This window comes from Bidens hawaiensis, unplaced genomic scaffold, assembly GCF_021521415.1.
Source record: "Bidens hawaiensis isolate Kalapana, Puna unplaced genomic scaffold, B.hawaiensis_p1.1 tig00005195_1, whole genome shotgun sequence".
NCBI lineage: Eukaryota > Viridiplantae > Streptophyta > Magnoliopsida > Asterales > Asteraceae > Bidens > Bidens hawaiensis.
In genome coordinates, this window is record NW_027491335.1 from 1076100 (window position 1) to 1103904 (window position 27805).

Consider the following 27805-nt stretch of genomic DNA (forward strand, 5'->3'; position numbering starts at 1 on the left):
GATCGAAGGGAGAGGAGAGGAAGTTAGGCTAATGATACCATGATAGAAATTATTTTCCTTGCCTTTCTCTCATTCATTATCTCTCTTATATAATAATTACAAAGTATATCTCCTATTATGAGATAAGATTTACAAAGATTATGATAATGTATTTGACATATAATATCTCTATTAGTTTCTGATTAATATAAACGAGAGTTATTCACGTAGGAGAATTCACGTCTTTTGAGTTCTCAAAATTTTGCACGAGTGAAGGAATCACACGACATTATTCCGCCTCATACACACCCCAACAAAATGGTGTGGTGGAGCGGAGAAATCGAACCGTGATTGACACAATTAGAAGCATGCTCCATGTCATAAAAGTTCCAAAACGGTTTTGGGGAGAAGCGGCGAGACATGCTATTTATATCCTAAACCGAGTACCAACGAAATCACTACCGGAGAAGATTCCCTATGAAGCCTATAAAGGTGTAAAACCCAATCTTGATCATTTGCGGGTTTTCAGGTGTGTTGGTTATGTGAAAACACCTCCAATTACTTTGGTTAAAAAGCTTGACGACCGAAGTACCCCTATGGTTTATCTCGGTACCGAACCCGGGACAAAGGCATACCGGATGTACGATCCGGTTAGACATCAAATTCATGTTTCTCGAGATGTTATTTTTAATGAGAAACAAGGTTGGAATTGGTCTAAAAGTGGTGAAAATTCGGCTGAAAATTTGGTAGTTAATCTGGAACAAGTTGGTAACGTTATAAACTTGTTTGACGAAAATACCCCTAGTGAAATCAGCCCAAACAGCACTGTTTTTAGCCCAAACACCACCCAAAACAGCCCAAACAGCACTGTTTTCAGCCCAAACAGCACCCAAAACAGCCTAAACAGCACTGGTTTCAGCCCAAACAGCACCGAATTCAGCCCAAACAGCACCGAAATCAGCCCGAACAGCCCACCAGGTCAGTTTCAGCAGCCCGTTTCAGCAAACTGCGCGCATCAGCAGACCGGTTCGTCTAGTTTACATGCTGACCCAGGTCCATCTACCCCAAGACGGTCGAACCGAACCTCAATTTTACCTAAAAAGTTGAATGATTATGTGTTAAATGTTGAGAGGGTAGTCACTAACGTTTATTTTATTCCAAGTTTAACGAGCAATATTTTAAGCTTGGGACAAGCAACCGAAAACGGGTGCAAGGTGATTATGGAAGATGACCAACTTTTAGTGCTTGATAAATCGAGAAAGGTAATAACGAAGTCGGTTAGATCAAGGAATCGGTTGTATAAGGTGCGGCTTCGGGTTGGAACACCGGTATGTTTATTATCAAACATTGAAGATCCGGGTTGGTTATGGCACGCTCGTTTAGGCCATTTGAATTTCGAGCCAATGAAACTTCTAACAACTAAGGATATGGTACGTGGTGTTCCTTCGTTTATTGCTTATACTAATCTGTGTGATAGTTGTTTAGTAGGTAAGCAAACCCGAAAACCGTTTCCCGATCAAACACGTTTTCGAGCCAAGAAACCACTTGATTTGATTCATGGCGATTTATGTGGTCCGATTTCACCGAGTACACCGTCGAGTAAGAAATTTATTTTTCTTATTGTTGATGATCACACGAGGTTCATGTGGGGATTTTTGTTAAAATCAAAAGACGAAGCTTTTGATTATTTCAAAAAATATAAAAGTGTGGTGTGAGGTGTAACCGAGTTAGGGTTCATCCAAGAGGCACACACGAGATGTAACCTAGTTAGGGTTCATCTATGATGAGTTTGGTGTAACCGAGTTAGGGTTCATCAAGAGTCAAACCGAGTTAGGGTTTGAGGTTTGTAATCAGTTTTTTGAGTTAGATTTTCTGATTAATATAAACGAGAGTTATTCGTTTAATTTGTGTGTTGATTATCGATCTGGGACTTGAACTGATAGAAATTATTTTCCTTGCCTTTCTCTCATTCATTACCTCCCTTATATAATAATTATAAAGTATATCTCCTATTATGAGATAAGATTTACAAAGATTATGATAATGTATTTGACATATAATATAACTCTATTATTAACCTTCACAAAGTATCTACAAAATGCTTGTATGATAAGGGTAATGATGTCAAGAATATAATGGCTTGATCTTCTTCATCTAACTCCGCCTCTATATTCTCAAGATCTAACACAAATTTATTAAATTCATCGGTGTGTTCTTAGTCTATTGCCATTGATTTGGTCATATACAGGGACTCTAATTTTGCCCAAATCCCTGCAGTTGTGAGTTCTTTAGAAACCTCACGAAGAACTATGTCACCAAGAATAAAAATTAACGTTGAATGAACCTTTTGAAAAATGTCTTTTCTTTCTTTATCGGTGAGTCCTTCTAGCATGTTTGACTCACCCAACAGGGCATCGGAGATGCCTGGTGAACAAGAAGAACCCGGATCTTGACTTGCCAAAGGCTGAAGTCGTTACGGCCATTAAATTTCTCAAGATCAAACTTCGTAGTCACCATTGATACCATTCAATTGCGGAAAGAATGATTGTGTTCTTCAATATTTCGCAAACACCCCTCCAAGTTGTGTTGACCCATATATGTTCACTTAGTTAATTTGGCCTTTAATACTAACACCAAGAATTGAACTCAGGGCCTTTCACACCCTAAGCGAGAATTATACCACAAGACCAACTGCCCACAAGTTTATACCATCATTCTTTAGTGTATGTACTTAGTGCAGTTAGTTGAAAACTCAAAAGATTCCATCAATGCACAAAATATAATTGCTACCACAAAGATGTTAATCTGAACGTCCATGAATCCTTTAATGCCTTATCAAAAGTTTGAAATATAACTAGTGTCAGAAAACGCTGTTCACTTCATATTTTGTAGAAATTATTAGCTATTATTAACTCGTTTTGAAGTAGGCTAGTTGAAAAGATACCATCATACTCATGAACAAAGACGTTCAATTACGATTTAATCATCTCTTTATTGCAGTTAACAATTTAACTTTGTTTGTAACTTTTAAATTGTAAGTGCAGTCACTTTTTCTAATGACTAGGAATCTTTTGCAATCTCATACGCACACTCATTTGTGAATTATGAGTTTTTACTAAATTTAATTTTTCAAAGAATGTAGAATGATGACCTGTGAGGCTGTGAGGTGGTTTTACCTTGGTATTAGACTTTTCTTTTCCTGTAAACTCAGTTGTAGAATCTCTGCTAAGTTTGCATATATTTGTAACTAGTAGTTGACCCGTCCGATGGACGGGAATATCAACTTAGGAATGGGATTCCCACATTAATTTAGTAACAAATGTGACACTTTGGTTACCTTCTAATACATTCTCTGGGAGGTACGGGTTCACGGAAATAGCAAATAAAACTGTATTACTTATCATATTTATATAGTTGTGTGTTGCAACAACGGGCCATATAGGCTAGCGATTAGTCAAATAATATTTACACAATCATTAACAAAAATTCATTAGTTAGCAGTATCTAAAATAACACAATTTTCCAACAAAATTTGTTATCTTTTCATATTAAAATTTCTAAAAAAGTTTAAGCTAGATGTGTCATACACTCATACCCAACATGCCCTTCTGCAGTTTTGTTGGTATTGCATCAACCAATGTTCATTACATGTCAAATATGAAGATTCAAATTGAGACATGTCTGCAAGTCTCTTCAAGATCATTTCAAGAACTTTTAACAGTTATAATTCTATTTACAAATATAGAACCCCCAACTAAAAGAAGTTTAAATCAGCAGCCCCCTTTTTAACCTGAAATCAAAACAATTCAAATTAACAATTTACCAATGAAGAATTACTCAAAGGTTACTTACTCAATAGCCGTTCAGATGAATCACTGGTGCCTTAATGGTGTCTTAAGCGTACCACTAACATCGTTATGCTAGAAAAAATTCAGTTTTTTACATCATGCTCACTGCATACCTACTAATATTGTCTTAATGAAAATGGTAACTTCAAATATAATATCACTATAGCAATTTCAAGTGTTCATAACTAATGGCTTAACCACATTCTGTCAACATGTTTACACATAACATTAAGTTCAAAGGTAAATTCCTGAATTAGAAAAAAAAAATTGTATCATAGGTAAAATGACTGATAATAAAACACAAAAGAATCATCAAAATAAACAGACACAAATCAATTATGGTGAAAAAAGAAAGCTCTTGACTTGCCAGTTTTTAATTTGTAATTAAACTTTATTTTAACCCCTAAATATCCCTAGATGCAAAACACATCTATAGCCAATAAATGAAATTCTTTGATCATCTAAGCCCCCCCATTATTTAGCAATCCAAACCTCCCTTTTCATATCTTTGATGATCAAACCGCTCAAATACGCAACAACATAATTCATAGCAGAAGTGACCCAACAATTGGTCCATCATAATTTGACTTTTGGGTGAGTTGTGACCAAAAGTGTTTAATTTCTGGATTTCTGCTTATCATTTCTAATGACCAAATTGCTCAATAAGTTGGTGATGACAGTTTGAATCATTTGATGCTTTTGACTGTTAAAATCCATATCAATTTGAATCATTTGATGACTTTGACTGTTAAAAAGAATTCCCAAGTCATTGTTGATTCTGTAAATAACAGGTTCATCAATCTCGCCAACTCTGTGGTGTCTAACATTCACAAGCTATTGACATTCAAGATAAAAATCTAGTAAGTTTTCAATGAAGTGGGATACATAAAATGTAACTTATACATTACTAGATTACAATACCTTTAAACGACGCTCAGTAACAAACTGCTATTGCCAGCAGAAACGTTTTGTCAGCAAAAGTGTTTCTACATACAAATGCATACTTGTTGCTTAAGAGATCTAAAGAGCCAGAAAACACAGCTCTTGCACTACTTCTAGCCTAGAATATAAAAAGCAAAGAATAATAAGAGATAAGCAATATTGGGTTCAATCATATATGAGTGAGTACCTGAACTGAAACTAATGAAATGGAAGATCTAGAAAACGATGATGGAGATGACAGCTTGGACTTTAAGGTAGCAGAAGATGCTGATGGAGAAGCTGGGAGAACCTTTAAAACCTGCAACACGAGTTAGATATTAAAACAATCATACGTAGGGCTATAATTAAACCAAACCGGACAACATCCCGTTCATGTTCGTCTATCAAGCTTTTATTGGACCAACAATTAAGAAAAAAAACTAACAAACACAAACTAAACCTATAACACCTAAACCAAAATATGAATTGTTATATGAACACCCTATAAAAGTCAGGCGTCTAAATGTTATCAGATTATTACCTTGGTTTAAAAAAGCGCGCCTGAGGCGAGCCGAGGCGAGAGGCGACCTAAGGTGAGAGCTTCATCGCTTTTGCCTACTCAAGGCGAGCAATGTTCAAAAGGCGAGAGTGAGGCGCTATTTTTAGGCAAAAAGCGGTCTGAGGCGAAGCCGAGGCGAACCCGAAGCGAGCGCCTTTCGTATAGATGTCGTTTTTATGCATCAAAATGTTGTAAAACATGTTTTTTAGGTTGTACATGCAGATAATTTATATATTGAATCATAAATAACATCTATTTATTGCTACATTTAGAGTTGGGATGCTAAAAACATAAAATATATATTTAAAAAAATTATATAAAAACCTTACGCCTCATATACGAAAAGCTTTCGCTTTTTGCGCTTCAGTTTTAAACCTCAACGCTTTTGTTCGCCTCTCGCTTTTTAAAACCAAGATTATTACACAAGAACCTTTTTATTTTATGGATTAAAAACATGAACTATTAGATGAAAACTATGAAATATTTAGAGAAATTGATGTACGAACACACGATATATGGCGTATGATACCTATACACGTCGATTATAGATTCAAAGAAGTGAATCGAGTAAGTCACCGGTAGAATTCGAGAGCTTGGTCATCGATTATGGTTTTTTGTTGTGATGGATATGGGTGAAATACTACTGTATGTATATTGGAAGAAAACAAAACCGTAAGTAACTGCAGGGGATGTGGAACTGCCATGGTAACTGCCATTTATTATTTTCTAGGGACTAGGGCTAAGATTTGATTTCAGGGTAATCTAGGGCCGAGAGTTATTTTCACTCTTCTCTGGCCATATAATATAATTTTACAATACTTCAAATATGAGTTTACTGACATTACATTCTCAAACATAGTTATTTGATGAATAGGACAAACCTCAACGGGAAGATCCTTGATATACCAATTTTTCTTATCACCTATCAGACTTTACTACTCATGATTAAGGTGACACTCTTTATAGATAAGCTTCTTGACAGATCTCAGTTTCAATTTCATTTCCAGCGGGGCGTTACAACTACTTTTTAATGCCTTCTACAACCACCTCAGAATCTTGGGACGGAAACTGGATCGAGTATTATGTTTTTTTGCCACCTTTACTAAAATAACAAAAATAGCCTGTTCTCACCAATCACCATCACCCTTAATAATTGTCTTGAAAAAGTAATTAACTGCTTGAGTCAGTTTTAAGAACCAAATACTTTATTTTAGTGTGCAAATGTCAGCTTATCTCGCAAAAGAATTACTCTTTAGATGCTTTAGTGAACAGCCTTGGGACCATCAGGATTCAAGACATGTGTAGTATAAGCATATAACAATAATAACGGTCATAGACATGTAGAATCAAGATACTTGGAGCTAAATGAACTTAAATCTCTCTTTAACACTAACAAGGGGAGGATTTGTGTATAACTTATAATCCACAAATCATGCATTCAACAAGCATCTTACTACTGTCTTCTGGAATCTGTTGTTTTGTGTCTGGTTTTTAGCTTGAGATGTTGGGTTATGTGTTGCTTATTCAGCTGGTTGCCAACTTTTCACCAACTTGGTGCATAAGAATCTTGGCAAAAAGCAATGCAGTTACATTTCCTGATAAGGAAGTTGAGTTTATTGAGGATCTTTTCAGATCCAGAAGCACATGTTTGTGGCATATGAGATCCCCTAATTAGGTAGTATTGTTTTTAGAAGTACTAGAATATCAATCAATCAATCAATCAATCATACACAGTAAAGTCCCACCAACAGCAAAGCTATAGGTAGGGTTTGGGGAGGGTGGGATGTAGGCACACTGTACCTCTATCCAAAGGGATAAAGAGGTGGCTTCTAGAGAGACCATCAGCTCTAAAGTACATATATATATAAAACAATACAGAGGAAATCCAAGTTCAACAGTAATAATATATATATATATATATATATATATATATATATATGGAAAGAATATACTAATATTATATATATGGGAAGAATGATACTAATAATAATACTAATACTAATACTATACATGTGGCCAAAATAAGGTAAATAGAAGTCTTAAGGAATTTCTTTCTTCCTAAAAATCCTTAACCTTAATTCTACTTCTCCAAGAGTTCCTATCTTCAACCATGTCCTTGGAAAGGTATAATTCTATCAAATCATGTTTAATCCTCTCATCCCACATCAATTTAGGTCGTCCTCTACCCCTCCTCCCTTCTATAGTAATGTTTTCTACGGATCTAACATGATTCGTCGTTTGTCTTCTCTTCACATGTCCAAACCATCTTAATCTCCACTCTCTTATCTTGTCTGCTATGTTCGCCACCTCTAATCTCTCCCGAAACACAACGTTTCTTATTCGGTCTAACCTTGTGTGCCCACACATCCAACGTAGCATTCTCATTTCTGCTACCTCCATCTTCTGCACTTGTGCCTTCTTGATAGCCCAGCAATCCATTCCATATAGCATTGCAGGTCTAATCGCAACCCTATAAAATTTTCCCTTTAGTTTAGTTGGGAAACTCTTGTCGCACAAAATACATGTGGCTGCTTTCCATCTACACCATCCTACCTGAACTCGATGGGTCACATCACTGTCTAATTCCCCATCACTCTGAACAAATGATCCTAGGTACTTGAACTTCGTTACCTGCGGAACCGCTTGCCCTTCAATGGAGATCTGTACATCCTCGTTTTCATTTCCCCCACCAAAATCACAGTGGAGGTACTCCGTCTTAGAGCGACTAATCCTTAAACCTTTTGTCTCTAAGGTTGTTCGCCACTCCTCAAGCCTCATGTTTAGATCTTGTTTTCTCTCAGCAAGTAACACAATATCGTCTGCGAACATCATGCACCACGGAAGCGTCCCCTGGATCGACTTTGACAACTCATCCAAGACTACTGCAAAAAGAAACGGGCTCAGCGCTGACCCCTGGTGAAGACCTACCTCTACTGGGAATAAATCAGTATCCCCCACTGGCGCACGGACACTTGTTGCGCTCCTGGTATACATATCCATAATTATCTCTATGTATTTCCTTGGTACACCTCTACCATCCAAGCACTCCCAAAGCACCTGTCGTGGCACACTGTCATAGGCATTTTCTAGGTCAATAAACACCATATGCAGGTCACGCTTCTTCTCCCTATACTTTTCCATCAATCTTCTTAAAAGGTGTATTGCCTCTGTGGTGGAACGCCCCGGCATAAAGCCAAATTGGTTCACCGTAACCTGAGTTTCCCGTCTAAGTCTAACCTCAATCACTCTTTCCCATAGCTTCATAGTATGGCTTAGAAGTTTGATTCCTCGGTAGTTACCACAGCATTGGGCGTCTCCTTTGTTCTTATAAATAGGAACTACGATGCTGCTCCTCCACTGGTCTGGCATCTTACCAGATTTGAGGATAATGTTGAATAAAGTAGTTAACCATATGACTCCTTCCTCCCCCAGACACTTCCACACCTCGATGGGTATGTTGTCTGGGCCAACCGTCTTAGCCCTTTCCATCCTCCTAAGTGCTGTCTGCACCTCTTCTCGTGTGATCCGTCGGCAGTAGCAGTTATTCGGTTGTTGTCGTTGGACGGTTGTGTTGTCATGTTCTTCTTGGTAAGCTTTCCCATTGATAAAAAGATTGTGGAAGTAGCTTTTCCATATTAGCTTGATGTCCTGCTCCTTGACCAATACATGCCCATCTGTGTCCTTTATGAACTTCACGGGCCCTAGATCTTGCCTTCTACGCTCCCTGGCTTTGGCAATCCTAAACATAGCATGTTCCCCCTCTTTTGTTTCTAAACGTTCATACATCCGTTTATAAGCTGCGTTCTTTGCTTCCGCCACTGCCTTCTTTGCCTCTCTCTTGGCCGTTTTGTAGATCTCCCTCAATTCCACTCGCTCCTCCTCATCCGTGCACCTCATAAGCTCCCTAAAGCATCCTTGTTTGTCCTTATCTTGTCTTGTACGGCCTCATTCCACCACCAAGACTCCTTATGCCCACCTGTCTTTTCTGTTGTGACCCCGAGAGTCTCCTTTGCTATTTGAATGATCTTTGTCGCCATATCTTCCCATATATGAGTTGAGTCCCCATTTAGTCTAGCCCGCGTCTGCGGTATTAATTTATCCTTAAACAGTAAGAGATTTTCGTCATTCAAATTTCCCCATCGAATTCTTGGTGTACCTTTCTTCTGTCGAACAGTCAGCTTATTTCTGAAGCCTATATCTGTCACCAGCAGTTGATGTTGAGCCACAACTGTCTCCCTAGGTATGACTTTGCAGTCATTCCACCAACGTCGGTCTTCTTGCCTCATCAAAAGGTAGTCAATTTGCGTGTCGCGTCCGCCACTGCTAAAAGTGATCAAATGAGAATCTATTTTTCTAAAATAAGAATTTATAATACCTAGGTCAAGGGCCACCGCAAACTCTAGGAGATCTGTGCCGGTCTCGTTCCTATCACCAAAACCGAAACCCCCATGTACGGCTTGAAAACCATCATTAGTCTTACCAATGTGTCCATTAAAATCACCTCCTATACAAATCCTTTCACCCCCTAGGTATGCCCCCCACCATCGCGTCTAGGCAATCCCAAAATTCTCTCTTTTCCTGATCCCCTAAGCCTACATGAGGCGCGTAGGCGCAGACTACTGCCATTACTTCCTCTCCTAGTACTAATCTCAACACCATAATCCTGTCATTATGCCTAATCACCTCCACCACACTAGTGTGTAGTTCCTTAGCCACTAGAAACCCCACTCCATTCCTAGCTCCATCAGACCCTGAGTACCACAACTTATACCCATTACACTCAGCCCCCTATGCCCTTTCCACTTAGTCTCCTGGAGGCATGCTATCTGAACCCTGCATTTTTTGAGCACATCTACCAATTCTAGCAACTTACTATTTAGAGTTCCTACATTCCAAGAAGCCAAACGCAAAATATACTCCCTATCTTTACCCTTTCTTACACCCCTCGTTTCAGGACATGGTCTCAAATAATAGTCATGGTTCCTACGCTCTATGATTGCATCTACTCGCACAAACGCAAGCTATAGAACACCCGATCAAACTGATAATAGTAATAATAATAATAATATTAATAATAATAATAATGGGTAGTAATTATAAATAATAATAATAATGATGGGTAATAATAATAATAATGAGCACAGTGAAGAAAAGTTGATGGAACGGCAGATCTGTTGGGTTTCGTTTGCCGGAAAAAGAGAGCCGGTGGAGGAAAAGGCCGGATCACCAAAAAAAATCCCTCGAACGGTGACAAAAAACAACCGCAAGGTTCTCCTTTTAGAGCGACAGATGCTTCCTGCCGGTTGAAAAGTCGTCTGAAAACTTGGTCGTCTGGATCTAGCTTGTTCGTACGACCTCGATGCTTCGCCGTAACTATCTTTCTGGTCTGGAGATGGTCCAAAGATCACCTGAGCTTAGAGACCTGCACAAACAAGACCCACCTACCTTTTGCCCTGTGAAGCTTCTGGCCGACGCAAGGTCCAGCCGGAGAAGATGACAGTAACAAGCTCTAGCCGTAGTAGAGAGTCTTAGCAAGCTCTATCCGACGCAAGCTCTAGCCGTAGAATAAACCTTCTACCGGAGAAGATGGCCGGAGTAGAGGGTTGAACGGTCGTATGTACGGAAGGGTGGAACGGTTAGATGTACGGAGAGAAAAAATGTATTTTGAAAAGAAGATTTATAAAATGGCCTAAAGATTTTTTCTAAAAAAGTAGTGCCACTTTTAATTTAAGAGTACATATAGAAAGAGTAAAAATATTATCAATAAGGGAAATTCCGAGAATCGAACTCAGGACCTCTCGCACCCGAAGCGAGAATCATACCACTAGACCAAATGCCCATGTTGGTCGAATGTCTCGTATGGTCAACTAAAAGGTAATAAAATGGAGTTTAAATGATATGCAGGTGAGCATGTGAAGTCATGAGTGATAAATGTCAACTGTTAACTTTTATTGTATTAATAATAACTATGGTCTCTTTTTCTTGCAATAACTATTTCATCGATCATTACAATATTTATAACTGTGTTTAGGTTATCTCTTCTAACCTCAACTATAACGCTTTAAATGCGTGAAGCCTTGTGACTATCAGGACATGCATGTTTAGCATAGTAACAGTCAAAAGACACTGTTTGTGTGTGTAACTCATGCTTGAATTATATACTCAGACCTTACTAGGGGATGTTTGTGTGTGTAACTCATAATCCAGAAATCATGCACTCAACAAGCATATTATTAGAGAATCTTTTCAGATCCAGAAGCACGTGTTCGTGGTCTATGAGATCAGTTTGTTAGTATTATCTGCTAATACGAAGAACACAAGGGCTCGAAAGTCGTTTCCTTATCTCTATGTTCATTTTGTTGCTACTTGACATTAAATGCATTTACCTAATAATATGGAGCTAGCTTGTTGTTATATGTAATGTCTAGTCCTGAACAAAAGCTCATATCTTTGTGATGGGGGATTGATTGATCATTCGGATCTGCATTCTATGCTTATATAGTTATATGAAAACTTTAACTTACTAATAAAAACAAGACGCTTGTTAACCATATGTCATCATCTTCTTTTTTTTCAAATTGATGTTGCATATGATCAAATTTTTAACACACTAAAGAGAAGATAGCGAAGAGGCAGCGCTGATAGAGGATCAAACATATCAACCATACATTGATTTATGAAAATATATGTTCATATAAAGTAGCTTAAATGATAGTTTTTTAACTTGTGCATTTTTATAGAGAAAAATAATGTCTTTTTCGTTTCATCTTTTCTGCAAGTATCGTAACAGAATTACCTTGACATGCTGGCTTATGATTGTTGAATCTGGTAATGTTGTTACAACTTAGAGCCTAACAAAGGTTATAGTTGCCTAATCTGGTAATGAAGTTGCATGTGCCCATGACTTGAATTTATTGATAGAATCTTTTCTGATATACAAGCACATGTGTGTGGCATATAATATGTTTAGTATGTGTTTGCTAGTTTTCAAGAGACTTGAATTAACTTTACTTGATTTTCAGTAGTAGAATATAGAATTCCAAAAATAATAGCAGTTAAGAAACTTTATATAAGTTGAATAGCTTTTAAAAAAGATTTCAGGGGCATTCCGAGAATCAAACTCGGGCCCTCTCGCACCCAAAGCGAGAATCATACCACTAGACCAAATGCCCACTTGCTTTTTTTATGTGCTTGTTTTCTTCATAAATCATATGGAAACAAATCTATATATAGTAGTGAAATATTTAATACTAGGTTACCAACCCGTGTAGTACACGGGTGGAAATTAGAAAATTTGTAACGTAAAGAAATTTGATTATATATTTGAATATTATATTATTTATTTTTTTAACCATTATAAAATGTTTTTTTATAGCTTCATATAAGATATATTTTTTTCTATATAATTAAATAAATTTCTACATGTTAATTAACATAAAAATAAATTTAGATTGGGCCAAAGATAAAATTAATAAACGTTTGGAATATTAATAAACTTTTGGTGAATCCCATAAACAAATTAGAATCTTGAACTATTCATAAAAATTGGAATCACAAAACTGTTTGAAATTTTAAATAACAGATTAATGATTACATAATGTTATTTGAAGTTAAAAATCAGCCATTAAATATTTTTCAATATCAAAATATTATCAAGACTTTTTTAGAATTCCATTAAAATACCAATTAATGATTACATGATTCTAATTGAATTTGAATTCAATATTATACTATAATAATATGTCAATTATGTCAAAATTATTGCTTAAAATAAAACTCCATGTTCCTTAATTTATGCATAATTATGAATATAATGTTTGAAGGTTAAAACCTTTTAATTATGTTAAATTGAATGCTTAAAATAAAACTTCCATTACAAGTTTTTAAATCTTAAAATACTTTCCAGGTTAATGTTATTTGAATAATTTAAGATAGTATTAAAATATTTTAATTATTTCAAAAATGTTGCTTAAAATAAAACTACATAATCCTTTATACATAATTATGCATATAATAGTTGTAAAATGAAAATTTGAATCTTTTAAATATGGAAAAATTAATTGTAAAAATAAAACCCGTATTAAAACTTTTCCATCCTCAAAATAGTTTCCATATTTTTATTAAAATTTTATTTAAATACCAATTAATCGTTATATAATATTGTTAGAATTTTAATGCAAGATTATAATAAAGTCTTTTAATTATGTCAAAATTATGGCTTAAAATAAAACCATTTAGTCCTTAATGTGTTCATATAATAGTGGTAAGAAGATTAAAATATTTTAATTATGTCAAAATAAATGTTTAAAATATACACAAATATTTTTAACTGATCCTTAATTTATGCATAATCTAAGTATACTATTAAAACAAAATGATTTTTCCACATAGCATCATTATAGAGTGTTCACACTGGGATCCACATACGCAATTCCCTTAAATACATTTTCCACCTAATTAACATTTATTAAAATGTATAACAATTCATTAAATGCATAAAATCTTTTATCCATTGCTTTTCATTTAATTACCATTCTAAAATTATATTAACTTATTCATATAAATTTAGAAGACTAATCTTTGATCTTTTACAATTCTATATAAAATTCTTCATTAATTCTATTTTATAATCATTTAATTCAATAACTTGACTTATAGCAAATTTCATTTCCGGATTATATAATAATCAATTGAATTACATAAATTGTGAAAAATAAATAAATACATGAATACTAACAAAAATATACATCAATATTAAACAAAAATAAAAAGGCATCTTATCAAACAATCTTCAATCCATGAAATTAGCTATATCAAGTTTGGGACAATAACCTGAAATGATAAAGTTAAATATTAATATTAATATCACATAATAAATAAATTACAAATTATTGGAAATTTGAATCATGTGAAAAAATGTAAAATTGATGTTATAATTTACAACCGGAAAATTTGAATCGCGTTACCGTAAAAACGAAATAGTGAAGATCTCCATTGAATCTTCGATTTTGTTATATAACCTAAAGAGATTATAAGAAAAAAAATCATATAATTATTAATATAAATACAAACAAAAACGAAAAACAAAATTAATTGTAATTGATATAAAACCTTACCGAAATATATGATAAGAGTATCAAAAGGAGTATGAAATATAATTACTAGAATAACATATAACAAAACAATAGAACCTTACCGGAAAATCAAATAACAAAATCGGAAAACAATAGAACCTTACCGGAAAAACATATAACAAAATCTGCCATTACCGGAATATAAGAGACGGTGAAGGAATAAGCTTAATTTAGGAATTTACATATATATCGATGGACCAATCTTCTTCGGGCTTTGATCCTTGAGACGCCAAAGTTTCAGAATACGCACCTTCAGGATAGGTCACTGTTAAGAACATCCAATTGATTCAACACTGTGATGTTTGTTGGCTCCATCTTTCTGGTGGTGAAAATTTAAAAATAAACAAAACATTAATTGGTACAATAACACTTTTAACCAAAAAACTAAAAAAAACGAATGATATAAACAACAACAAATATAAACCTTAGAAACAAAAAAAAAATTCGTTTAAGCTATATTTGGTGTGATGGTGTAAGAATTGTTGTGTGAAAGAGAAGTATTTATATATAGTTCATAGTAAAAGATTGAATTTGAGAGATTTGAATAAAAAAGGAATGTATATAGGGAATGAATGAAAAATATAAAATTAGGGAAATTCAATTACCTTGAATCATGGACGAAAAATATGGAATGATGATTGCGGGATTTTCAAAATTTGAATTACTAGAATTTAATGTTGTTAAAGTATATTATAAATACAAAATAATTCAATTAACATCTTTAATCTTTAAATATATACTATATTTAAACATACAGAATTAACTAATTAATGTGGAAAATAGGTAACTAATATATTTATTTACATGAATATAACTAATCATCAATTCAAACAATTAAATAATTACCGTATATCTTAATGATTGTTAATTAAATAAAATTTACATTCATTTAGACCATAATTTAGACAATAATTAATTCAAATAAGAAGAAAGGAATATCAAATTTAAAAATTTAGAAATCCGTATTTATACCTTTCCTTAATAAAATGGGTCATACTTTCCTAATTTCCTTAATTTCCTTACGTATTTGACAAATTTAATTTAAATAATATAATATTTTAACAGAATTATAATATTTTATATCGGTATCTCTATGTATATAATATTTTATATTATATGTTATTATTTTGAGTAAATACATACAATTTTGGAGATTATAAACTATTTATCAATTTTGGATATTATCTCTATATATTATATATATATATATATATATTATCAGTAATCTCTATATTAAATCTGTAATCTCTTCTATTGATGAAATAACAAATAATTAATTAAATTATTTATTATATATTATAGTAAAACTTAATTCAAATAGGAAGGAGGGAATATCAAATTTAAAAATTTACAAATCCGTAATTAAACTTTTCCTTAATAAAATGGGTCATCCTTTCCTAATTTCCTTACGAATTTGACAAATTTAATTTAAATAATATAATATTTTAACACAATTATAATATTTTATATCGGTATCTCAATCTCTATTATATATATATATATATATATATATATATATATATATTATCCGTAATCTCTATATTAAATCCGTAATTTCTTCTATTGATGAAATAACAAATAATTAATTAAATTATTTGTTATATATTATCTATAAAATTAACACAGGCGGTGAACGAAATCAACCAAAAAATAACAAATGTGGTGAATGAAACAACCAAAAATAATTAAATTTTCAAAAAGAAATTTTGAGTATTTCGTATTCAAACTATAGCTACGATTTTAAAATATTACATAAATTAGAATATTTTGTCTTGTTATTTAATTAATCTAAATTTACACTTTTAGCTAAATGTAATATTAAAAAAATTACATTATTACATTATTATTTAAGTATTCAAAATGAAAAATTAAAAATTAAAGGAAAGAAGAAAGATAATAATTTAATAGCATTGATGAATCTTAATTTAATATATTATTGATTTATTTTATTAACTTGAAAATTAGAGAAGACATTGATATAATGGAAACTATGAGAATCAACCAATAAGAAGGGGGTATATGGACTTAAAGCTTATTGCTTTAATAGTATAGTTAGATTCTGTGCAGATGTTTAACAAATCTACAAATTACTTGAAGAGGAGGAAGGCCATGATTAAGTCCTTAACACACCATATTTTCTTATCAGATAGAGTGAATGTTTTCAACCTTTATGAATAAGCTTCTTAACCAATCTAGTATTGACTTAATTCATGTTAAGACATTAGAATACTTTTAATGCCTTTTACAACCACTTCAGAACATTACTAGATTTTTATGGATTCCTTCATATATCATCAAATCTTGTATTTGTATGCCACTGTCATTTGTCTTTCACTTCATTTTCGAATGTGAAAGTTAGGTCCCAATGCTTTTTTCTTTTTATATAAACATCATGAAACTTGTTTTCTCCATATAAGTATCATCATCATTATCTACAAACATTTTTGAACTTGTAAATTTAGTTTCACAAACCATTACTTAACTACCATTGACATTTAACAAAAACATAAACCAAATTTCCTGAGCACTTGAACTTCAATTCTTCATCCATCATTTCACCATGACTTTTACCTAAGCCATTTAAAACATTAATAGTTGGTACAAATTGTAAAAACTTGTAACAAGATTACACGTACCAAATCAAACCAATGAAAAATAACATCACTCGGTGTATCATATGCGAGTCTTTTATTGTTGATGTATTCTGTAAGATTTACACTGGGCGCATTATATGCCCCCCTCAGCTCCAAATTGGTCTTTTTGACTGTTAACGAATCAATCCGATTCCGTACAACTTGTTAACTCTTTTAATCATCATTTCAATATATCAATGATACTTAGTCATAGTCCAACTTTTTCAAATCACATAATCCTATTATCAAATCCCAATGGACCACAATTAAATCCTTGACACGATTTCCAACTTAATGGATCTCTTTAACAACTTTGTGACCTTCAATCCATCCATTCCACTAGTGATAAAAAATCTTCTGAGAATCAATATTAAATCGTTGTGATTCCCATTAAATCCTTTTGTAACTATGAACCTTGTGACTTAAAAATCATTCACTGGTGAATGTCAGTTAATCCACATGAATGCATTATCGCAACTACCATCTTATAATTCATGTTGTAATCACGAGTCACATAAAACTTTATGACCCAAAGCCTCTTTAGAGACTTTTAATCCATATTTCATTCTAAATCGCTAATAGCGTTAACCTACTCAACCTCCTAATATCAACACACATATGCAGAAGAACACCACTACTTCACACATAGTAGCCTCAAACTGATGTAAGTGATGATTATACACACTATAAACAAAAAACTAAAAGCCTACAAACTCCAAAAGATTTGTTGAATTGCAACACTAAAATAGTTGACCAATTGCATAGAAAATTGATTTAAATAGAGACATGATTAAATCATAAGTGAACATCTTGGTCCATGAGTATGATTGCATCTTCTCAACAAGCCTAGTTCAAAATTAGTTAGTCTTTTTTTTAGAAAAAAATTAGTTAATTATTGTTATTAATTTCGATACAGCATCAAGTGAACCACACTCAACTCATTTTCGAGTAATAGTTAACATCTGATAAGACATTAAAATATTCATTGACTTTCAGATTTTCATCTATGTGGTAGCAGTTATTGTGTTCATAGGTGCAATCTTTATGTTGTTAACCAACTAAATCAAATAAATACAATAAATAATCTAAGTGAAACACAAGTGGGCATTTGGTCTAGTGGTATGATTCTCGCTTAGGGTGCGAGAGGTCCCGAGTTCAATTCTCGGAATGCCCCATTTACCTTTTATGAAACTATATGGTGTTTTTATTTGAAAATTTTCTTGAGGTGTAGTTTTGTAAAATAACTTTACAATGAAGCAAAGTGGGCATTTGGTCTAGTGGTATGATTCTCGCTTCGGGTGCGAGAGGTCTCGAGTTCGATTCTCGGAATGCCCCTTTCTAAAAAAGTTTTTTATATCAAATAATTTTTTTCATTAGAAAAACGTATTGACTGATTTCGGTTTAATCTGCTCAGGTTATTCAAAATGATGATGTTTGTAAGGCTAAACGAGACAAATTGCCTGGTTCACACACAAACCTGATACATGCAACGCCTGCAATATGACCGAACCACCATGTAACATCTGATTTTCATTTATAACATTTGAAGAGCATATTAAAACCTGAAGACAGTAAGATAGTTGTGGAGACAGGAGTGCATGAATTCTGGATTATAAGTTACAAACACAAACAACATTCCCCAGTTACTGTTAAGATCTAAGCATCTCAATTCAAAGTTTAATTTACTGTTATTAATAAAAATTTTCAACCAAAAAAAAAAAAATTTACTGTTGTTTTTGTAATAAACTAATAATAAACTTTTCTGGTTATTAATTTAGTGAAGGTAGAGAAAACATTAAATTCCAGTTATCCTCCCGTTATGGCTTTAACAGTTTCTCACATTAGATGTCCCACCGGATAATTTGCAGGTTTGTTGAGCAACTGCACGGAATATTACAAATTTCAATATCAGAAATTGATGTGCCTCTGCATGAGCTTTGAAAATTTCATAAATAAACACTTGCAGAGATCCTAATTCCTACACGCGAGTAAGCAACATAAGAGTCTAAAACCTGCAGCACCTCAAATTTACTCATCTTACATACTTCGGAGACTGTAATGCCAAAAAATATATATATATATCAATCATGGTGAAGAGGTAGGTCCCAGCAGAGCCCAGTTGGACCCACAGGACTCACCTTGAAGAGAGACGTTTGCGCAGAAACCAACTGGATCCGCAGGACCCACCATGCTCAGAGACGTGACGTCCTTACGCGCAGTACGCAAGCTGTTCCCGCAGGAAATGCCTCCCAATTGTGAAGTACTCCGCCTGTTCCCGCAGCTGCGGATACAAGCCATCAGGGAAGGCCACCCGCGCAGCAAGGCTACACGCACAAGGCACTTAGCTCTCAATAATTCAGTAGTCACCTGAAGGAATGAGCAAAGCCGGGAACAATCCCGCACAAAGGCGGGAGGGGGAATACTCCCGCCCAAATGAGCCAGTCCGTACGATACTGGAAGATCTTTTGTACTGTACCTGACGAGGTATGGGCAAAAGATCTGACCAGAGATACGACAGCCCATTGACAACAGTATGGCGAGCAGCATGCTCTTGTACTGTATGTCACTATTAGCCGCTACCTACTCACCAACTCCTGTCATACCACGTGCATAGCCTGCAGTTGGTGGAAAAGGAATAGTACACAGCAGGCCTGGTCACTGTCAGCCGCTGCCTACCCACCCAACTACCAGCATGGCATGTGCGTAGGCCACAGTTGGTAGAACAGGAATACTATTCAACCGGCTATACCCTCTTGGAAACCTACCTTCGGCTATAAATACCCCAAATGGTATGATCATCTCATCTTGTATCTTACATCTTATACCTGATATCTGCTCTAGCAATCTCTTAATATACACTTATATTCAAGAGCAATCTAGTCTGATTCTCACGCCGGAGGGTGGTCACAAGGAGGGACCCCCCCCCCCTTCTCAGTGACGAGCTCACGGTGTCTGTTTTGCAGGTTATCAGAAGAACCATCTTTGCCGGGTCTAACCCCTCGTGGGAAACATCTATTTAACCCCCAGATTATCCGTAATCTGCCCGGGGTCGATTAGTGTTTCTTCACATGGTGATAACAAATATAAGGAGAGGCACATAAAGAAAGCAAATGGGCATTTGGTCTAGTGGTATGATTCTCGCTTTGGGTGCGAGAGTTCCCGAGTTCGATTCTCGGAATGCCCCTTTTTAATATGTCAACTCATTTTTTTTAGAGTTTTGTGTTAGTAATTTATTTTATATTCTACAAAATGAACTGAAGTTATTTTAACAATATAAGGGTTTTCCGTTTTCACCAAGGCTCTAGATGTCTTAGTAAAAAGCAAAACATCTTATTATATTTTATTTTTTATTTCACCAGGATTATATGTTAGTTTGCAACAACTAATACAATGCACTTAATGCTGTAAGAAATACAATATGCAGTGTTTCACTAAGCAAATGCCACAAGAGCAAATTAAATATAAAAGGCACCAAGAATTTATTGCTTCAGAGATTATAGCCTCAAGCTAGTGACAGATGAATGCATATGCAGTCATTCTAACCCAGAATATAAAACACTAAATGGAAACTTATACAGTCACATACAGTAAAGTTCAAGCGATGTGTGAAAAATAACACTGATAAGAAATAAAAGATTAAAAGCAGACGTGTGAAAATAAGCCAGCAAACTATATAAGATTACCTAAATTAAAACCCTGATATAGAAAAATAAATCAAATAAAAAGATGATTAAATCATAACTGAATATGATTGTATCCTTTCAACAAGCCTAGTTTAAAAACTATTTAATCATGGCTAAAATTTCCTAAACAGCATCAACTGATCCACAGTCAACACATTTTATGAAAGTAGTTATACTTGAAACATTTAACAGGGCATTAAAGATTATCTGCCATTCAGATTAAAATCTTTGTGGTAGCAGTTATTTTTATTGTGTGCATTGATGGAGTCATTTTAAGTATTCACCTAACGGCAGTAATGATTATAAATACAATAAAAAACGATGTTACAATCAAATGGGCATTTGGTCTAGTGGTATGATTCTCGCTTAGGGTGCGAGAGGTCCCGAGTTCAATTCTCGGAATGCCCCTTTTATGTTGAGAAACTGTTACAACTTTTTTGTCCACACTAAAAAAGTATTTTAAACATTCTGTAAATATCATTTTCTTTTAACCAACTTAATAATCATATATGTGTAAGTCTAACATACTGTATATCATTTATATCCATTTTATTACTTTCAATTCACCATATGAGACCCTAGAAAAATGTAATAGACTGACATGGGCATCTGTTTAGTGGTATGATTCTCCTTCGGACGCTAGAGGTCCCCGAGTTAGATTCTCGAAATGACCCTTTTTTTTAAATATATATATATATTCTAGGTTTATATATGTACTCTTAAAGGACCTCAACTTTCTTGTGCATTGATATTCTAGTACTGAGATCAAAGAGTAAAGTCAGATCATGATTTTTGGAAACAAAACTACCAAATAAAGAGATTCCATATGGCACAAGTATGTGGTTCTGGATCTAAAAAGATTCTCAGTAAACTCAGTTCATGAAAATCATGTGTAGCTTCACTACCTTATTAGGAAATGTAACTTCATTGCTTTTTGCCAAGACACTTATTATGTCAAGCTAAACCAGTTACCAAAGTGCAGAACATATAAAAACCTGAATAACTTATAGAAGGCAGAGTCAAAAACATTAAATTCAAGTTAACCTCCTATCATGGCTTTAACAGTTTCTCACATTCAATCATGAATAGTGCTTGAGCATAATCACCTTAATCAGATAAGAAATTTGGTATATTAAGAATCTTCCCATTGATTGTACCAAGGCTTGTAATGACCAATGAAGTTTGTCAAGGTATTCCTAGTTCCTACTCTTCAAGTAATCAAACTATGCTGCCAGAATGATCTCAAATTTAAGAATGTAATGTCATTAGGCTCTAATTTCACACATGGTGATTATAAATAAGAAAACAGGCACATAAAGTAAGTGGGCATTTGGTCTAGTGGTATGATTCTCGCTTTGGGTGCAAGAGGTCCCGAGTTCGATTCTCGGAATGCCCCTTTTTTTTCTGTAAATTTTACTCATTTTAATTATTTTTTTAAGTGTCTGTGTTATGTTTAATTTTATATTAAATAATCTGAAGTCAACTCAAGACATTTGAAATAATTCTACCTACTAAAATGATATTTTATAAATGCATCTAGCTAGCATGTGCTTCTACCGCCGCTTTACTGTGTGCATTTACTAATATGCATAAATCATGAGAAGATGCAACTCCATGGCATATATATATTGCTACTTTTACCTTGAATGGCTGAATAACCAAATGTAACTTCATTCCTTTTATCCATGATTCTTAGACACCAAGTTTGTGAGAAGATGCAACCGAATTACAAGACTAAGCAATCATAAAATGGCATGTCATGGTGCTTCTAACCTGCGAAAAAATTAAACGTGAAGGATAGTAAATGATTCTTGCTGACATATTAAACTAGTATACATGTATGCAGTATGTGCAGATGCATTTATATATAAATACATAGTATGAGCTACCCGTGTATCAGTATCACAATTATCACAGTGCCAAAATATTATGAACCCAACAATGTAAACAGCCAGCAAATGTTCATGTCTAAAAGCACAATAAAATATAAATATGAGGGTATATAACAACAGGGCATTTGGTCTAGTGGTATGATTCTCGCTTTGGGTGCGAGAGGTCCCGAGTTCGATTCTCGGAATGCCCCTTTCTTTTTCTTAATAACTATTCATTTTTATAAACTTATTCTGTATTTGGAATTTTATATTTACTACTTGTATCAATTAAATTAATTCATGACTCTTGAAAACAATAAAACACATAAACTGATATAATATGCCCCACAAACATGTGCTTGTGCATCAGAAAAAGATTCTATCAGCAAATTCAACTCAGGAGCAGATAACTTTGCCTATATGCAGAAAATGTGGCACATGCAACACCCTTTGACTGAAATTAATTTGTAGGGGGGAAAGTAGGGGCAGTTTTTATCAATTTCTAGCTAGTAGCATTGGTAATAATTGCTTTGTTTTTCTTTGTAATTCTTGTTCAAGTATTATCAATTAAAATCGTATTTTGTTTTGGAGATCTAACCTATCTCGAATTAGGCCACTTGTCTTATATTTCATCAATTCGATTCCAGGTTCTAACATGGGCATTCAATCTAGTGTTATGATTCTCGCTTTGGATGCGAGAGGTCCTCAACACGATTCTCAGAATGACCTAATTCAATAAAATCAACTCATTTTTCTGTATTTTTTCAATGATATTTTTTCATGTACTTTCATATTCTACCAAATAATCTGACATGAAATACAACTCATGGTTATGAAAGCTTTTGTTTAGGCACCAATTCAAGTCGGTGAAAAACACTATTTATTTACCAAAATACACAATCATAAATCAAGCCTGCGTAATCGACCAAGAACATGTATATGTATGTGTGTGCATGAGACTGAAGAGACTCCTAGTCATTTAAAAAGAAAGTGACTACACTTATAATTTGTAACAATAAACAAAGTTAACTTGTGAGCTGCAATAAATGAGCATTTGATGGTAGCAGTTATTTTTACCGAGTGCATTGATGGGACCTTTAAGCTTTCAAACAACTGCACCAACTAAGTGACCATAAACACAATAAAGAAAGATGGTATAAAGCAAATGGGCATTTGGTCTAGTGGTATGATTCTCGCTTAGGGTGCGAGAGGTCCCGAGTTCAATTCTCGGAATGCCCCATTTTTTTAGATATTGTCGCAACTTATTTTGACTTTTTTGCCCATACTAAGAAGATATTCTAAATTTTTACTTACTCTTGAGTCGAGTCGATCATGTTCTTTTTAATCATCTTGGTAATCATATGTTTCTATTTTCTAGATCTGACAATGTTGTCAGGTGTTCCTACATTATTTAGAAGTTATCAACCTAAATCAGGCAAGCTATGATCTGAATATTGCATACATTAAAAAAACTGAATACATCATTCTCATGAAAACATTTATGGAAATGCAAAAACTACAATAAACTGTTTTCAAAGAGTGACTGTTTTGTTGCCTGCAGTAGTCAACCACAACATTATGCCTAAAACAGCAAAACTAATGATTATAAGAAAGCAGAATGTCATATGATCACTTGAAATTGTGTAAATAGTTTTAACTACAATAATTTATTATTAACTCTGACACTTCCGTCCCTAAATCTTACAATATTGCAGCATTATCAATTTATCATCTTAAATTATGCAAACAAACCTAATAGAACTGTCGCATTACTATTATAACCAAGCACGCAGTTCAAATTTAGAGGTGCAAACAAGCCAGCTCGTGAGCTACTCAAGAGCATATCGATAACAATGCCGAAACGAGCCAAGCTTTTTCGAGCCCGAGCCGAGCCCAAATTTCAAAGAAAGCTCGTTTAATTATCGGGCCAAGGCTTGATCCTTGTACGGGAAGCTCGTGGAGCCTTGTGTATCGTTAAGTTTAACCTATTTTAGACTTATATGTATTAATTTCATACTGCACAGATTAAGCTTAGATTCTTCACAAAAAAAACATATGTTAATACATAAAAAAACGAGCAGAGCCGGAGCTTGAAAAAATGAGTCAGAAGCCAAACTCGAGCTCTCGGCTCGTTTACACCCCTAAGTTGGATGTAGGAGGCAAGAAATTAATATTTGTGAATATTTCTAGAACCACAGGTAGGTAGGTAGGTAGGTAGGTAGGTATATCATATATGCATTTGTGTTTTGATAGTTAAAACAAAATTTCTATCAGATTGTAACTAACTGACATCAAAATAAATAATAAATAAAAGGAATTGCAGGTATATATATTTAGGAATGGATAAGAGTAGAAATTATAGAAACACGTATATAGAGTAGTCGTATAGATATCAAATTATAGAAACACACACAGATGCTAATAATAATACATAATATTATTATACATATACCAAAAGTCACATAGAAGAACCCTAGCTAACTGAGGTTGTGCTTGGTAACAAATTAGATACCTAATTTTGCTACTAAAGTAATGCCGCGATGAAATGAACTTTTAGGCCAATGAGAAAGATAAGATAATTAAAGTGAAGCATTAAAAAGAAAGTTAGCGGAAAAGTGAAACATAAAACATGAATAAGCATCTGAAGAAGAAGAAGAAGTGATTGTAACCTCTTACTCTTAATCGATAGCCGTCCGTCCGATTGGATTTGTATCCGGAGAGCTAAAAGGCGTCCGGCGTCGATTCTGCTGCTGCTTCTGCATATTATAATATAGTTACTTCGTTTTCTTTTCTTTTCTTTTGTTGAGGCCAGAATACATGGAAGCTCAATCGTAATGCAGCAGCAGCAACCAAAACATAGATTTTATTTTATTTTATTTTTATATTATTTTAGAGAAGAAGATGAATGAAAAAACTAAATAGGAATCGTTTTCGGTCGCGCCAAACGAAAAGATCAAGTTGAATTTTTAGCGGTTAATTTTGAAATAAAATTAAGGCAAAAATAATATATATAAAAAAAAGATGCGTTTGCCGGGAGTCGAACCCGGGTCTATTGCTTGGAAGGCAATTATCCTAACCGTTGGACTACAAACGCTGACATACATATTATTACACAGAGATATCTATTAAATACACAGAGCATAGTTTGTTTAGTTTTATCATAAATTAATTCTACAAAGTAGGAGTTGGATTCATAGTATGTTTAGGAAGTTAATCAATGTAAATATATGGGTTAGGGTCACTATAAAAGTGTTAAGAATAATAATAAACATAAAGAGTTGATCTTTGTTGAGAACAAATTTGGTTCGTGTTGTTGGGCCTTATTTCCAACAATTTGAACCATGACTTATGGAAACAAAAATATCAATTAAAGTACAAATGATTAGGGATAATATATTATAATCGTTTTTTAAATAAGTTATTTACATGTTTAGGGCGTATTATTTAATTATGTTTCGTTTGTAATCATCCTCATTGTATCTCTATATATAACTTAACAATAATACATAATAGTTTATGTGATTTTCGTTATGTTATACAAACATGTGCTTCTGGAATTGAAAAGATTCTCTTGATATATAAGTTATGAGAGCGATCCTTATGAACCACGTCTAGCTCCTGGCCTCCATGCCACAAATATCGTAATGTGTCAGTTTGGAGTTAGAAGAACGCCCTTGAACTTTGGTGGCAATAACCTAGTGAAATGGCAAGGGTTTCCAAATACCTATGTAACCTCTTTATCACCATAAACTATCATTTGAGCTACTATATGTCTATATATACATGTAGGAAGAAACACGAATCCAGGTCTAACACGTTAGTCCGAGGGTAATGGTTAAGTATTCTACACGATGGGTTATAAAACCTTCTTGGCGCAAACAAGTGTAACCTGCAAAATAGAACACCGTAAGCTCGTTACGAGGAATGGGGGGATTCTCTCGTAACCACCCTCCGGCGTGAGAATCAGTACTTGATAGTACGAGGTAGTATAATTTGATAGTAATAGTAGGAGAAAGTATATGCTTTACCGTTTGGAGGTTTACTGGTATTTATAGCCGGAGGAGAGAGAGTGTAACCAACCACCTTGTCAGGTTTTCCACCAATAATATTCTCCACTCGTGCGGTCGTGGTAGTTGGTGGAAGTTGGTGGGCATCATGGCCTTTTGACAAGGACGTGGTTGTACTGTTTGTACAATCCTTTATGTGTTGTCCAATCCCCATTGGTTTGGTGTTTATCCCTATGTGGGTTACCATCTTTTTGTCCCATATTGGTGGGACCTTTGTATTACCATTCCCGAGGTGAAAAGTTATATTGGGCTACACTCTTCGCGCCATGCACTACGCCCGGCGTTAGTAACTTCCTGGCGCCTAATGTTCCGCCCATCGTGTGCAGTTAGTGTTATACTTTATCAAATGGTGGGTTTCCTACCCTACCTCTACAAGTCCCCCTAGTCCATAGTCGCCCTTCTTTCAAGAAGCGGGGGCTGTGGACTTATCATGGGCTTTTGGTTATGCACGTTATATGCTTTTCACTGATTTTCCCCGTTGGTTTGGTTTATTTTGGTGGACAATTCCGCGTATTTGACGGGTGATCTCATTAACTGTCTCTTGTATAGCCGCACTTTGGCGAGTGATTTATGTTAAATCATCCCGTCTGAGCTAGCTTTGGCTGGTGATTTATGTTAAATCATTCCACGGCGTAGCCTGTTTTAGCGGGTGTTTTATATTAAATTATCCCATGGCGTAGCCTCTTTTGGCGGGTGATTTATCTTAAATCATCCCATGGCGGAGCCTGTTTTGGTGGGTGATTTATCTTAGATCATCCCATGGCGTAGCCTATTTTGGCGGGTGATTTATCTTAAATCATCCCATGGCGCAGCCTATTTTGGCGAGTGATTTATCTTAAATCATCCCATGGCGGAGCCTGTTTTGGCGGGTGATTTATCTTAAATCATCCCATGGCGGAGCCTGTTTTGGCGGGTGATTTATCTTAAATCATCCCATGGCGGAGCCTGTGTTGGCGGGTGATTTATCTTAAATCATCCCATGGCGTAGCCTGTTTTGGCGGGTGATTTATCTTAAATCATCCCATGGCGGAGCCTGTTTTGGCGGGTGATTTATCTTAAATCATCCCATGGCGAAGCCTGTTTTGGCGGGTGATTTATCTTAAATCATTC

The 27805-nt window shown here is 34.5% G+C and overlaps 10 non-coding genes across 10 annotated transcripts; 7 read left to right on the forward strand and 3 right to left on the reverse strand.

Moving 5' to 3' along the window:
- Positions 1-11074: 11074 nt before the first annotated feature.
- On the reverse strand, positions 11075-11146 carry TRNAP-CGG (transfer RNA proline (anticodon CGG)). The gene has a single exon. It is a non-coding gene; the product is annotated as a tRNA-Pro (tRNA).
- A 1261-nt stretch (positions 11147-12407) lies between these two features.
- Positions 12408-12479, reverse strand: TRNAP-UGG (transfer RNA proline (anticodon UGG)). Its single transcript has one exon. It is a non-coding gene; the product is annotated as a tRNA-Pro (tRNA).
- A 5697-nt stretch (positions 12480-18176) lies between these two features.
- TRNAP-AGG (transfer RNA proline (anticodon AGG)) lies at positions 18177-18248 on the forward strand. The gene has a single exon. It is a non-coding gene; the product is annotated as a tRNA-Pro (tRNA).
- Positions 18249-18337: 89 nt separating this feature from the next.
- On the forward strand, positions 18338-18409 carry TRNAP-CGG (transfer RNA proline (anticodon CGG)). Its single transcript has one exon. It is a non-coding gene; the product is annotated as a tRNA-Pro (tRNA).
- A 1777-nt stretch (positions 18410-20186) lies between these two features.
- TRNAP-UGG (transfer RNA proline (anticodon UGG)) lies at positions 20187-20258 on the forward strand. Its single transcript has one exon. It is a non-coding gene; the product is annotated as a tRNA-Pro (tRNA).
- Positions 20259-21093: 835 nt separating this feature from the next.
- TRNAP-AGG (transfer RNA proline (anticodon AGG)) lies at positions 21094-21165 on the forward strand. Its single transcript has one exon. It is a non-coding gene; the product is annotated as a tRNA-Pro (tRNA).
- Positions 21166-22081: 916 nt separating this feature from the next.
- Positions 22082-22153, forward strand: TRNAP-UGG (transfer RNA proline (anticodon UGG)). Its single transcript has one exon. It is a non-coding gene; the product is annotated as a tRNA-Pro (tRNA).
- A 615-nt stretch (positions 22154-22768) lies between these two features.
- On the forward strand, positions 22769-22840 carry TRNAP-UGG (transfer RNA proline (anticodon UGG)). Its single transcript has one exon. It is a non-coding gene; the product is annotated as a tRNA-Pro (tRNA).
- Positions 22841-23795: 955 nt separating this feature from the next.
- TRNAP-AGG (transfer RNA proline (anticodon AGG)) lies at positions 23796-23867 on the forward strand. Its single transcript has one exon. It is a non-coding gene; the product is annotated as a tRNA-Pro (tRNA).
- A 1783-nt stretch (positions 23868-25650) lies between these two features.
- TRNAG-UCC (transfer RNA glycine (anticodon UCC)) lies at positions 25651-25722 on the reverse strand. The gene has a single exon. It is a non-coding gene; the product is annotated as a tRNA-Gly (tRNA).
- Between the last annotated feature and the right edge of the window lie 2083 nt (positions 25723-27805).